Source organism: Carassius auratus, unplaced genomic scaffold, assembly GCF_003368295.1.
Source record: "Carassius auratus strain Wakin unplaced genomic scaffold, ASM336829v1 scaf_tig00017285, whole genome shotgun sequence".
In the NCBI taxonomy this organism is placed as follows: domain Eukaryota; kingdom Metazoa; phylum Chordata; class Actinopteri; order Cypriniformes; family Cyprinidae; genus Carassius; species Carassius auratus.
In genome coordinates this window covers 37,738-53,807 of record NW_020524767.1, presented here as the reverse complement: position 1 = coordinate 53,807, position 16,070 = coordinate 37,738, and the positions used below count along the sequence as shown (strand labels likewise).

The 16,070-nt window shown below is 34.4% G+C and overlaps 1 pseudogene; it reads right to left on the bottom strand.

The window, feature by feature from the left end:
* Positions 1-274: 274 nt before the first annotated feature.
* Positions 275-11,914, bottom strand: LOC113075614 (proton-coupled amino acid transporter 4-like; annotated as a pseudogene).
* Positions 11,915-16,070: the final 4,156 nt, after the last annotated feature.

The following is a 16,070-nucleotide window of genomic DNA, read 5'->3' as shown; positions in this document are numbered from 1 at the left end:
TATTAAATGGAATTTATTGAATAAAATACCAGCATGCTTGCAATACAACTTTCCACTTCTTTTGATTCACCAGTTTTTGTTTTCACTGATATTAAGACAATGCATTCTGGGATTGCTTTCAGTTTAAAAGACATGACTATGATGCTTTAAAATGCTGTTTATCGAGGCGGTTCAGAGTGTTTTGGATGAGAGCATGTGCATGTGTGTGTGTGTGTGTGTGTGTGTGTGTGTGTGTGTGTGTGTGTGTGTGTGTGTGTGCGTTCACTCACAGGTGAGGCAGACGAGCAGCGCTCACAGGCTGAGATCAGCCGCCCGTCTCCATCTCTTCCTGACAAACTCGCACACGGGCAGAACCAGAATCTCCGCCGGCACGAAAAACTGCACCGCAAAACTCACAAACACACCAAACGAGTACAAGACCTTCACCAACTGATTAGACCTGCAACACACACACACACACACATGAATGCTGCAGAGAAGCGGGGAACAGATCCAGTCAGAAAGCCCAGAATGTGCAATTAAGGGTTGAAAAACGTCAATGATGCAATGCAGGATTTCAACACGACTTCAAAGGAAACTCAACGCACAGAGTTTGTTGAAAAATCATTAACTCGCACTATGCTGATTTCAACACTAGAGATGGGAAAAATAAGAGCTAGTTTACAACTCCATAAAAAAAATATTTTGTAACTTAATGATAGCAAGTAATAAAATAATGACATTGATGTTCAAAAGTTAGGAGTGAATAAAATGTTTTATTGTTTATCAAGAAGTCTCTTATGCTCACTAAGGTTGAATATATTTGATAAAAAAATGAATGAAAACTAATATCATAAATCATTATTAATTTTAAATAACTTTCTATTTGAATATATTATTAAAATGTAGTTTTATTTCTGAGATCAAAGCTGTACTCCAGTCTTCAGTGTCACATGATCTTCAGAAATCATTCTAATTTGATGATTTGCTGCTCAAGAAACATTTCTGATTATTATCAATGTTTAAAACAGTTTTTCTGTCTCATATTTTTGTGGAAACTGATTCTTTTGATGAATACAAAGTTTATAAGAACTACATTTATTTGACTTTTTTTTTACATTACAAAAGTCTTTATTGTCTTTACTTGACTGATCAATTAAATGCATGCTTACAAAATACAAGTATATATTTTTTTAACTGAGCTCAAACTCAGACTTCAAACTTTCATTAATTCAAATGAAATAATATATGTAAAATGGCATAAAGATTTAAAGAAATACACAATAAATGTTTATTAATGCAAGATGAAAAATAATATTAAATACAACGAGCTTACAGCATGATCAGTAAAGTCTGATTCATGAACAAATGACTCTTATGAGCGGATTCTTTTCAATGAATTGATTCAAAAAAGCATTTTGTTCCATTGTTTTTATTCCTGTTTCAACACATTTTGGACTTCTTGACCAGTCCTACAGTTTTCCAAATTCATTTTTAAATATAAAATACTGCAGTCTCACAGTACGATGTCATTAAAAATCTACATGCATAATAATAATAATAATAAAAAAACTGTTTCAGATGCATGTCACACTGCCGTCACCGCAGGATCTGTCAACACACCAGATGTTGAATCAGATATCAGCTCTGGTGGCAGATTGTCCTCAGCTGACGGATGCGAATGAGATAAAAGTCTCCATGAAAGTGAGTTGGAAACGGCAGGCTTTAGTTAAAGCTGAACTTGAAAGCAACTGGTTTTGATTTCTCCCTAATTTGATCTGTGAGCTGCAATCAATCACTCGAGATGTTTCTGACAGTGAATGCAGAGGAAGCTTCAAAGAGCCAGGAGTTTAATATTAGTTCTCCACTATAGCAGAGTGCTGCGATAACTAAACTCAACTGATTTAACACTCAGATGTGATGGATGGGACTTTTTACATTTTTAGTTTTCAGCTTTTGGAGAGAGTCGTGTTGGAACATGATGCAGGCTGGAATTGAACCCAATTTCCCACATGAGCACTAAAGTTCAATGTGCATCAACTGATTTACATTACTTTATTATACTTTCATTCAGCAAGGATGCATTAAAGTAAATCGACCATAAATGCATTTATAATTCAAATGTGAATAAACGCATTTCTTTTGAACTTCCAGAGAAATTCCCATCACCTCTCTAATGACCGACAGACTTTTTAAGTGCACATGTGGCATATTTACCAGGTAAAAGCGTGATGCTTCCTTTGATGTGGTCTCTGAAGCGGAGGTATCCCAGCGTCGCCAGGGTCACGTAAAGGACGATGATGACGCCCATGCCGATGTTGAGGGCTTGAGGGAATCACTTCGGTTCCCTCATTTGATTCTCCAAATGAAAGAACCTACACAAAGCAAGCGAGAGAGAATAAAACAGAAGACTTAATAGAATCCGGTGAAGCCTTGCTTAAGGCGTCACATGCACATGTCCAAAAAGTAGTGTGCAAGATGATACAGGCTTTCAAGAAGACTTCCTTTGATCAAATTCAGAAACAAATCATGTGTCCTGTAGCTCAAACAGCTGAGACTGAGGCTCGCAACAGCAAGGTCATACGTTCAGTTCCCAGGGAATGCATGAATCAGGGAATCTGCAGGTATCAGAACTTTAGTTTAATGCACTTTAATAACCTTTTCAAGAGCTTTTGGGGAAAAAAATTCTAATGATGAAAGAAAAAATCCATTATTGTCTTTCCCTGCCTTTTTTTGCAGCAGAGGAAAAAATATAGAAAGATTGATTATGGGGAAAGTTTATTATTTATATATTAGAAATGCATATATTAGAAATATTATTGTTGTTATTTAAATATATATATAAAAAAATAGAATGGATTAAATCATCTGCCATTTATATTAATGTCATTGTAAATAATAATAATAATAATAAAGTAAATAAAATAAAAATCCAATACTGCATTGCAACTAGCTCGGTTTAAAAAATAAATAAAGATTAAAAAAAGCAAGAAGCACATTTTTCAAGAGTTTGGGTTTGGAAAATCGATTATGCTCACCAAGACTTCAAATTAGTCTATTATAATTATACCTAATTGTTTCAATACCAAAGGAAAAACTGCGAAAAAAAAGAAAAAAAGACATACATATGCAACGTCTAATCGAAATCACATAAACAAAAGCTGAATCATCATCTCACCACTCCAATTCCCTCAAAGGCAAATATAGCTGTTCCAAAGAAGAAGGGAAACTTCCTCCACGTCTGGGATCACTCACATCCTACACACAGCCAGAGACGGTAAAGGCATGATATAGTTTCACATCAGGATTATAATTGCAGTCTTTCTTTGTAGCATAGAGGATGAAAGACACACACACACACACACGCATGCACGTAACAGGAACAATGCATGTAAAGATCCAGTGTCAGCCGCCCACAGCCCTGTCAATCAGATGCATACAGAAAATTGCCTCCAATATGAATTGGTGGCTTCTTGCAATTTGTGAGCGTCTGCATGCATAGGCTTGTATCAGTCGTGTTTCTAGGCTGAACGATGAGGATTCTTTTACACACACACAGTGTTTTCAGCATCACAGAGCAACGGTTCACAGTAAATGCTGCTCAGTACAAACTCATGTCTGCATCGGTTTGAGCTGCTTATAACACTCATTTGTGAATGCAACATGCGTCCATCATCTTTCCAATTTTGTGGAACGCTTACAATCCAGCTTCTCATCACAACTGAAGCTCACTGCAGCTTTAAGGGATCCATGAGGGTTATGCCAAAATAAAAGCATTTGAAAATGAAGAAATTGAGACTGCAATAATTAACTGTCATATTAGTATTGTATTTTGCAGTTGGACTCTAAAGTAAAAGTTGATTATTTTTGAAAATACTTGTTTTTTATTTATTTTTTATTTTAGAGCGAAATTACATTAGTAATATTTTTATTTTAATAGTTTTGTTTAATAATAATTAGTAGTAGGAGTAGTAGTACTTTTATATTATTTCTGTTAAATGGTTGATTATTTGACAATAATTAAAAATAAAATATAAATATTTGTATTGCTTGTTTAGTCAGTAGTAGTAATAAAGTTACTAAAAATTAAATTATTATTATTACATCATTATTATTTTATTGAACATTTCTTAAATAATTGATTTATTGATTTTAAAATACTTGTAATGGTTTTGTTTAGTAATAATAATTATTATTATTATTTTATTTGGTTATTAGCCTGATTTATAATTTTACAGTTAAATATTAATTTTATTAATTGATTTATAATTTTTTTAAATAATTGTAATAATAATAATTATTATTATTTAGTACAGAATTTTGTAAAATACTTGATTTTACAGTAAAATAATACAATAAAAATATTAAAATGTATTCATAATACTAGTAATAGGAGTAGTATTAATTATTATTATTATTATTATTATTATTATTATTATTATTACTGTCATTTTTATTTTATAGTCATATTGCTATATAATAACAGCAGACCTGGAGTTTTATAAAATATTTATTTTAATATTTTAAAATCGTAATCACAATTTTAATCTGAAAAAACAAATAAAATTTGCTCGTATCGCACAGCTCTCACACACGCACACTTACGTTGAGTATATATGTGAAGATGAGGACGAGACTGACGGCCATACAGAGGTTGGCGATGGCGGAGAGGGCGGCCATGTTCCTCAGGTCTCTGATGAAGGTCAGAAGGATGATGAAGGGAAGGAGGAAGACTATGTAGAGCTGTAGGTCCAGCCCCGCAGCAACAGAAGGAGCTGGGGGGAGACGGCGCCCCCCTCTGAGCTGAGAATAACAGCACAGACTCCACAGAGCTGTTCAGATGAGCTCCCTCCATAACCTAACACACACACACACACACACACACACACACACACACGGCTGTGACTTCAAGAGTCTGATTGGCTGCTACATTCAAAGAAGAACTGTGATTGGCAGCTGCAGGTCTTCATTCTTGAAATGTGTCTTTCTATTCATTTTCATTGGCTCCAGCTCCGTCACATAATCAACATCAGGTCATCTAAGAAGAAAATGAACTTACGGAGCTCTACTCTTACACATACCTGTTTAATGTTCTCAGCCAGGAACACAAAATAAACACTACAGAAGCCCAGCTGGGTCAAAACCAGGAAGAAATTCACCAAGTGCCTGGAAAAGATAGTGATTTGAGTGAAAATTAAACCTGTTAAACACAGTTTTCTTTATTGAAATAAAGATGAAATAAGATAAAATTTAAATAGATTTGAATTACAAAAGGTACCTTCCAACTACTTGAAATGTTGAAATAATTAATTATATTAATTTAATTAAACATTTTAAATTAATAATAAACCTAAAAATTATCAAATGGAAATAAATACCTGAAATAAAAACAAAACTACTTAGATCTATAAAAAAATACAAAAGAAAAGATTAAATAAAAATAATAAAATTTTATAAGAATATAAATACACAAATAATAAAATATATTTAATGTTTCTAAAAAAAATAGATACATTAAAATATTAATATAAACTATAATAGAACATAAATAATGCTAACATGTTTAATGATTAAATAAGTAATACTGAAATTCCATCATAAGTTACTCAAACCTATGCTGTTTGAAACCCATTAAAAAAAAAAAGAAAGAAAAGAGAACATTTGAAGATCAAGGTCTTTTTCATGAATTACATTTTTTTTACGATGCCAAAACACCAAAAAGTGCCAATAAATAAATAAATAAAAGCGAGTTGATTTCAGGTTTTTTTTAAACAAACAATCTTATGGGTTTGTAAGCACATGAGGAGGAGTCATTGACGACAGAATAAATAGCTTTATTTGCTAAAATAATAATAAATATTAATAATTTTTTTTTTTATATGTTTGAATTTTATTATTTTTTGTATATTTTTTATAACTTTTTTATATGAAGTATTAGTAAAGTATAATAATGTACTTATAGAACAGAATTTCCGGATATTATCATTCAAAACAGTAAACGATGAGAGTATTTTCTGCTATATAAAATGTTATTTATTTATTTATTTTTTAATTTTAAAATTAAATTTAATATTATTTAAATATAATAATAATAATAATAGTTATTATGATTATCATTATTATTAATATTTTTTTAAGTACTAGTAGTAGCATCTTCATTAGGGGTTTATGTTTCAGTATGCATGATATTATCTTTGGACAGAGATAAAAACGAGGCAGCATCTTTTTAAGATTCTGTGTGTGGGACATCAGATCTCTGCGGGCAGCGTCCTGTGTCTCCACTCTCTGATCAATATATTCATTCCAGCACAGACATTTGCCCTCTTGCCTTCCCTCTCTCTCTCTCTGAGGGGGGGCTATGTCATGCCAATGAACTGCATGATGGGATAGCTCACCTCCCAAAATGAGCACCTCTCCTCAGGCACTGAGAGGAACTCATCTCCATGGCAACTGCAACCATGTCGCTGTAACCGAGGGGGGAACGCTTCAACCTGTGAGGACGGAGAGACAGACACAGAAACACTGGCACATATTCTTCAAGAACAAAGCAGCGCAAAAAAAAAAAAACTAACAAAAAAAAAACAGCTTTTTGTATAATTCTAAAAGAAGAAAGAGTCAAAACACTTAAAAAAAATAAAAGAAGAAGGACAAGAAAGTTCATCACTTATGACATCATATTGTGTGTGTTTGGAGACAAAACTGACCCCTAATGCTAAATCTGACAAGAACTCTCTTTGGTGATGTATCAGATTAAATATGTGACCCTGGACCACAAAACCTGCCTTAAATGTACATTTTTCAAATAAGTTTTCCATGGATGTATGGTGTTTTTAGGATCAGACAATATTTAGCCTATTTGAAAATCTGGAATCTGAGGGAGCAAAAAAATCTAAATATTGAGAAAATCACCTTTAAAGTTGTCCAAATGAATTCTTAGCCATGCATATTACTAATCAAAAATTACGTTCTGATATATTTACGGTAGGAAATTTACTAAATATCTTCATGGAACATGATCTTCACTTAATATCCTAATTATTTTTGGCATTAAAGAAAAATCAATAATTTTGACCCATATAATGTTTTTTTGACCATTGCCAAAAATATACCCCAGTGACTTAAGACTGGTGTTGGTGGTCCAGGGTCACACATTAGCTTTTCATCCACTCTTGTCTCAGACTTATTACTACTGTACATCTAGTAATAAAAACACAACAGGATAACAGACAAAACTAACCAACTAACTATTTTCACACAAAGCAGGTGTGAATGTTTAAGGCTTTCGTTATTTATAATAACCCTGATGCAATAATCCCCAAACAGCCAAATATCATCTGAATTATTGGCCTAGTCGATATATTGATCTCTCTAGTCCATAATATATCCTCACTGCCATAACTTGGCAGGTGTGTGACAGCGCACTGATGAGCTTCACTCCAACACTGAAGTCAGAGCCCAGGGACAGGCGTTTGATCACGCACAGACAGAGATCCAGACCGCAGGAACGTCTACACGCTAGAAACCGCTGCGCTCACAATACACAAGATGCACGCTTCAAATCTTTGAGCTGACTGCAACAAAACATTTGACTATCATTTTACCAACAATCTAAGACACTGATGTTCATTTGAACAGATATTGTGTGATGCTTAATGTAGAGTCTTGGATGAACACCTGCTTTATGTCACTTTAGCATTTGGGGGTTATTTTTGTCTATTATCCTGCTAAAGTGAAGAACGACAGGAAGCAGAGAGAAGAATGGGACTGAAGCAAGACTGGATCACAAGTGGACAAAAAGATAATATTTCAATCAATAAAATAGAATTAGAACCATACAAAAAACAATAATAAAATGAAAAAAAAAAATAAGGGGTCTTCAATTAAGCATTTTATGTCAAAGGGGTTCATCTGACAAAAAAAATAAACAAGTTAAAGAAATAAATGACAAAAAAACAAACAAAAAAACATTAAGAATAACCTTATTAATAAACTTATTTGTCCTTTAATTGCCAAGACAATATTTCTCATTTGCACTTATATTAACTCAAATAAGTAAAACTGAAATTTAAAAAAAATATATAGATCATGTTGCATGTAAAGAAAAATCGTAATTTGCTAAAACTTTAAAATACTTTCCAATAATTCCAATGTTAATAGTCAGTGTTGTTTTAGTATAATTAAGACCAAAACATGTAAGTGTTATTACAATTTAGCCAAAATAAATGTTAAAGAATACTTTTGTCTGTCTATCTATCTATCTATCTATCTGTACAGTTTTTATCAATTTTAAATTTTACTTCTAGTTGTAGTTATTTTAGTATGACAATTTTGCTTTTTGAAACTACTTGAAATAAAGTTTTTTTTTTTTTTAATTCAAGTAATTTTTTTTAAAAGGTTTTAATTTTAGTTTCAGTTTCAGTTAACTATAATAACCCTGACTAGGTCGTTCATGTTACCACCAAGGCTTAATGTGAAGAAAATAATCACTGATCATAAAACCTGATTCACCAGTTATGCCTAGTTCTAGTTCTGCTTTTCAAAAAAAACACTTCTCCGTTCTTTACAACTAAATCATCAAACATCAGGTCAAGACTCAAACAGAAAAAAAAACAGAAGCTGAAATGTGATTGGCTGTGGTGAGTGAGGCGGTGGGCTGTGATTGGTGCGTTCTTACCGCTCACTGAGCTGATGACTGCAGTTGACCAGGACGTGCATGCAGTGAACACACATCAGAACCAGACTAACTGGACCGAGCTGGAGAAAAAACAGAATTTTGTTTGTGTGTTTTTTTTAACTAACACTAGCTTCTCTAGTCTTTTTGTATTCCATCGGTTTTTTTATTTTATTTATTATATAACTGCAAAAAAACCCTGCGTTAAGTTAACTGAGACTTGTTAGAGCACTTGTGTATCATTGCTCTTTTGTGTGTTTTGATTGCTTCTATTGTCCTCATTTTAAGTCACTTTGGATAAAAGTGTCTGCTAAATGACTGAATGTAAAGGTTTTAAGTGTCTTCTAGAGCAATAAAGCCTTATCGTTCTCTCTCAGAGAGGTCTTTAAGACGGCAATAACATTTGTGGACTGACACGTTTACAAACCAACAGCAGTTTAGACTGTAAACCCGTCTGACCTGTTTAAAACTCACATCTGAACCTGTCCAGCCATTAAGAGTCAGTATCCGGCGATCAGGACACGATGGGGAAAACAAACCAATCTAATTACAGGAGCAATAAAGCTGTAACTGTATTTTGTGGGAACAACAAATACATTTATTACTCCCCTCAAGCATTTTCAGGTTTTTAGAGTCTGGGAGTCAGATTCATGATCTGCTTTTACTAACAGTCTGAAAACCTGGACATAAATCTAGAAGTGTGTTCCTATTCAGAGTCAGTTTTGGATTAAAAAAAAAAAAAAAAAAAGGTAGGGTCTGTTTGATCTAGACTGGGTTTATCACTCATACGTTTTCACAGAGGAAGATGAGATGTTAAATACCACTATCCCAGCATTCTTCACTGCTAGAGGAAGCCCAAGCAACCCTGTGCCGATGTTCCCCTTTAAGAGATGCAGCAGGGTTTGAGTAAACCTGAGGAACAGGGAAAACAGACGTTTTGTCCACATTAATGTTGTTATTTCAAGCAGAGAGATGTCAGAAATGGAGGAGGTCACAACATGATGCTGGTTATGTATACACACTTTTTTTTTTGTTACGGATGAAATTGTTGTTTGCAAACAAACGCCTATAAACTACAAAAGAAACCCTCACTTGATGCCTTGTGTCAGGTGCTTCGAGTCTTCATCTACGTCTACATCTTCCTCCTCCTCACCTCCTGCTTCCTCCATCAGAGGGGTCATTACCTCCATGTCTGCGCCGGGTCATATCTGAAATAAAATCACAGGCTTAAAGGTATTAGATCTAATGCAGTAATAAATGCATGGCCTAATTAACGAATCTAGTTCATGAATTAAAAAATAAAAACAGGTCTGCTTAAAAAACAGCAACCTGATGCTTTATTCAGTTCATTAAGAAACACCTGAGCAGCTCAAAACCGTCTGTCTGCATGTGTTTTCAGACCAAGTAGAATATCTGGTGATAAAACAGGTCAACCACAAAAATATGCCCTAAAAAAAAAAAAAAGTGTAAAGAAAACACTTTTATAGAATATAAATAGATTGATGTGTTCATGTTACATTTAATAAATAAAAAATGCATAGTAAATACATAAATATGCATAATAATAATAATACATGTTATTAAAACAAAACTACAATACTACACACTGAAATATTATTTTGATTTTGAAATAAAATATTGTGTTAAAGTTTTGTTGTTTATTAAAATAGTTCCAAATATACTATAATCTACTGTATAGAATGCAATTACATGGCAGTCCTGTTGTGCTGTTTTGTTAGGGTAGAGATATATGCATGAACTAATGAAGTGTGATCTGTGGTGCAAAACATACATCATTACCTTGTTGTTCAGGTGCTGGCATCATGTGCTGCTCATCTGGAAGAGGTTTATTCAAACCCACTGAAGCTGATTGTGTTGCGGGTCTGTTGAGTGCTCTGATGAGTTGACACACGGGGAATCAGCAGTAGATAACATACACAATGACACACACTCGTTCCAATCAAAACACATGACAGCACAAAACTACATAACATTTGACTGTGGTTTCACACTAATGTGACATTTAAAACTAACTTTTCTTTGTAATTACATTAAACAATGAAATGTCAAAGCAGCTTCTAATTGTTATGCAGTAAAAACCATATAAATAATATGCATATTCTGTTGCAAATACTATGCATGCAACTACGTTTGGACCAAATGTACTATTAAACACAAATTTATGGGAATAATATATTATATTACATTATATTATACATTATAAATGACACATCTTTAATAATCATCATCATAATAGTAAAATATATGTAATATTTACACAAACAATACACAAAATAATATAAAATAAAAGGTGTTTATTAAAAAGGTTACAATATATATTTAAAGATGTGATTTTTTTATTTTATATATAAGCACATATACATGTGTTTGTGCATAATAGTAGATATAATGCATAAAATACTATAATTATTATGCAAAAATACTAAATATATAATAGACATTTTTTAACTAGAATGAAAAATGCATTAAAAGTTTATATACTTGAATTGTTTTAATACAATGTGTTTACTAAAAATGGACGTACAATATACAATAGAAATATATTTAAAATGTTAAATAAATAATGCGTTTACCAAAAACCCATCTTTAAAATATATAAATTGCATCATTATATATAACAAATACACAAAAAATGGTTAACAATAACTTTACAGTTTAAAAATAAAGCAATATAAAGAGGTTAACGTTGATTATGTAGTGCATTACAAGCTGTACAGATTGATGGGTTCAGTAGTGGAAGTCTTTACCGAAGGAGCGCAGAAATCACAGCCGATCTTCTGTTGCTCTCTCCGGCTTCATGTGCGACCATCACCGGCCCTGAGCTAGATCCGACATCCGCACCGAACAACCCGCGCGATCAGATGACTCAAGCCTAAACTGAAGGCATGCCATTGGAATGGAGCCCCCTTGTCAATGAAATTGAGTCCCGCTGGAGATTTGTAGTAGATCACAGCGGATGAGATTCACCCAGTGCACATCATCACAGGCTCTCACACAAAAACCATGCGCTCCACGTCACCGGCGTCAGGACGGAGCAGCTCCTTAAAGGGGCCGCGACACTAATACAGCAGCTGTGCATTGGCCTTTATAGTAATGACTCTGCGGCCAGTTGCATTAACTGTTTAGACTTGTTTTAAAAAGTTAGACTTTTTTTTTTCTTCAAGACTGGTCACAACTTTTTAATTCAGTTATGAAAAGGTAGTATTGGTCTTATTTGTATTGAAAAAAAAAGTAAGATAATTTGGCAACTGCTATTGGTCAAACTAGTTCTTAAGACAAAGTACATGGTGGCTAAGTTTACACAACTGCCCCCAGGACTAAAGTTTGACTGGTTAGCTTTAGCATTTACTACACCAGAATTATTTTCCTGACATTTTCCCCCAACATAAAGATTTCAGATACAGAATATTTCACTATTTGCCATACATTTTGCTTTGCAAGTAGCCGATTATTTTTTATTTTTTATTTATTACCCATCTCCTTAAAAAGTTCTCCCCTGAAAACTGTGTTAGCATTCAAAAAACAAAATGGTAAATATCAAAACAATAATCATGTACCCCAGTGATATTTAAATTGTTGTGTGGTAGTGCAATTTTGTATTATGCATTTAAGCAGTTATATAATTTATTATTTAAAGTAATACAGATATTTTATTTTATATGAGCAAATTTCAAAAAGTGCATTTTTCTTCAAAACAATATTTTTGAACTGCTAATAAATTTGAAAAGTTCTTCTTCTGCAAGCAGAAAAAGAGAGTAGTTTGTCTTATGTAGCCAGAGAGCCCTTAAATAGACATGGTAATGCAAAGAAAGGTATTTAAAAAAGAAACATTTGCAAACATTTTGTGTGAAGTGGGAGTAAATATGAAGTGGGAGTAAAAGCTATGGTTCAATGCTTTTGTGAATGAATGCAAAGTTTTACGGGAGTTGTATTACTTTTGTAAAGGAGCGTGAAAAGTTTTGCAAGAAAATGCAGAATGGGAGGCGAGAAAATACGTAAATGTAAATGCAAACTATTTACAAGAAAACACAAAAAATTGTCAGCAAAAACAAAGTTTCCAAGAGAATTTTCCAAAAGTGATGGATGTGAATAAAACTTGAAAGATCTAAACACAGAGTCTTATTAAAACCATACTTAAAGCAGTCAGCATGGCTTCCTATATCTTTATTAACACTTCAAACGCTGTTACGTCATTAAAAGTTAAGGCACATTTTCAGATCCAAGTCCTGCTGGAATACATTTTAAAATAAGAGCATGTTTTCCGCCGGGATTGTATATCACAGATGTATTATAAAAACATGCACCCCATGGTGCATCTGCTCACACACACACACACACGCTTCAACCACAAACATCAGCAACTGCTTGTTAAGAGGCATTCGGTAGAGCATTCAGAAAAATACATTCTGGGTAACATTCTCTTCAGTCATTAATCCCATCAGTGTTCATTTGTGAAACTGTGTGTGTGTGTGTATAAGCTTGCATGCTACAGACATATGCAATACTACAGTCACTTCTCATTTGTACTGAGCACAGAGGCATCAGATCTGGCCCGCTTCCTGGGTCAGTCCAAGTCTGCTGTGTCTCAGGTGCTTTGGCGTGAAACTAGAACCCTGTGAATGCACTTGGAGCCAACATGGCCGCCACAGACACGAATGCTGGTGGCTGGGAGAGGCGCGCTGTCAGAAGCCCAAACGGAAGACTCCTTCTTTAACACACTCCAAAAATGGCACTGAAACCCATTCCTTTATCAATCCATCCATCCTTATGATTGTGTGTAGTTCATTCATTGGGAAGGAACGAGGGTAAATGAAAGAGAAAGACGAGGACCAGGGAGATTTGGCTGTTTGGAGTCTCTTTACTCGATGGCTCCAGGTCTTGTGGCCACGTAGACGAAGAGGACGATGAGCAGCACGAGCACGACGAGCGTCGGGAGAACGACCGTCGTCACCTGCTCCCGTGCCTCCTGCATGGCCTGCTTGCGCTCCTTTTTGTCCTTCCAAGACTCCTTCTTGGGCTTGCCCTTCAACTGCCGCATGGCTCAGTGTGTTTCCACACAGCGGGTCACCGGCGATCCCAGATGAAAAACCAAAATGCACGTTCCTGTGAAAACACAAGCAATTTACGAATTATTATTATTAGTATTTTAACTGAAGCACATAAATAAACATTTGTAAAGTTGTATCAATGTACTTATAAAGTATTTAATGGCTAAGTAGCAAAAAATTTTATTTTTAGATGCTTTTTGTGGTCGTCATATTTTTAAGAGAGACAGAATAGTTAATGAGAAAAAAAATAGGGTAAAATTTGATTAGATTCCAATTATATTTTTTTGTAATAATGTGTGCTTATGAATTCTGCACAACACTACCAGGAATGTATATAAAAAAAGAATTAACATATACTTTTAATAATTATCATATTTATATATTATTAATAACTGATACATTTTTTGATGACTTTTATCTGTTGAATGCTGCTGCACTGTAACAAATAAATTTTTAAATACATCATATTAATTATACATCCATAATAATTAGTAAAATAACTTAATTTTATCCAATAACTGGATTGTGAAGTCAGCAGAAAAGTTGTTTCAGAGGCACAGCAAGTTAATATTTTGATAAGGAGGATACCAGGTGTGTATATTAAGAATATTAAAACTCTACTAATAAATTATCATATGAGCATATTATTAATAAATTATATATTTTTTTCTATTACATGACCTGAAGTGTGAACGAATCAGTTTTAAAGTATGTTATGTAAACTGTGTATGTATAATAATAGAAACATGTTTCACATTGAGTACAACGTCACACTTTAGAATACTGTCCCCACAAAATAATATGAAATATTGCTCCATATCTGTGGCTTCACACCTTTAGTAAGTTTTTTTCCCACCCGTAGTCATGGCAACTGAGCAAAGGCCAGCAGTAAGAAATCTGAATGTGGAAATGCAGCAGCGCACACACATACAGAACGAAGCAGAACAGCAGCCTCGGACACAATTCCCACCCAGACAAACAGGAACTGGGTGTTGTATCCGGAATCTTAAGATTTTGTGCATGTCCCATAATGAACTACTCACTTGGGGGGGGGAGGGGTGACCCTAACACAGTTCAATTAAACACTTTTATGAACAAAACCAGATCTGCTGATATGTCATTTCTTACTTCAGAGTGTTTTTATATATCTCCAAGTAAGTCTGTTCACTTAACTAGAAGTCCATCAGTGACTAAAATACTGATGTCTAGACATAAATATATATGCTAATACATATATAATACAATTTAGGAACAATTTAATATGTACAAATGAGATGTAAACTCTGATATGAAATGCTCAAATAAATAAAAATAAAATATAAATAGTTCATTATTGTTCAAAATCTACTCACAAAATATCTGCAGATTCTTGAACTCATACAGAGTTTCATTTCTGATTCCTGGACTAAATAATCTTCAGGCCAGTTTGTTTGACTAATTCAATGAAAAGAACGAATTCAAATGAGTTGATTTGCTCACAAACTATAAAGTGATTTAATTCAGAAACCTCTATGACTGAAATGTTTTATTAATTCACAATGACACACACGTATGTTCGATCTTTGACCTGGCTGATATACTGTACACTGGTCCTAATTTGAAACATTACCATATAAGTCGATTTGTTGGTGGACAACTTGTTAATAATGTATTGGATTACCTTAACTCAGTCTATAACACAACTACACAACATCCCAAACGCACCAAGCACTACACGAACATGATATGTCATACTGTATATTCATGTTGATTCATAATGAATCAGTTGTACATGGTGGGTGTGATATATTGTGTTGAACTTCTCTACATGAAAACAAAAGTTACAGTCCTCAGTACGTCTGCTCAGAACACACTAATACAGGCTTTGAGAACAGAAAAGTCCCAGTCTAGCTCTCAGATCAGGATAATACAGTACAGAACATACTCGAAATCCAGCGCGTGACAGCGACAGCCGCACACTTTCTCTTCTGCATCGAAGTTGCGACGCGCCAGTGTTTACAATCAAATGAGTTGCTGCCGACCACAAATCAACGACCTGTTGCATGCAAACGACTTGAAAACTATCCGGCTGCACTTCATACACATGGATCGCCCTGTTGCTTGCGCTCGCGCTAAATATGGAATGCGTCTTGTGCGCTCGCGCCGCGCGCGTGGGGACACTTCCACGCACTTTTCGCTTACCGCTTCAGTCTGCGCTCCGCTACACCCGCCGGAGGGCTTTCGTGCACTGTTTTTCTAATCTTCCGCAGTCGCTGTCTCGGTTCCCGGAGGTTTTGAGTGAGTGAGCGGGTGCTCGTGCGAGATTACGTGGCAGCGCTGGAGCCTCGAGCGCAGGAGGGCCGAGGAGGAGG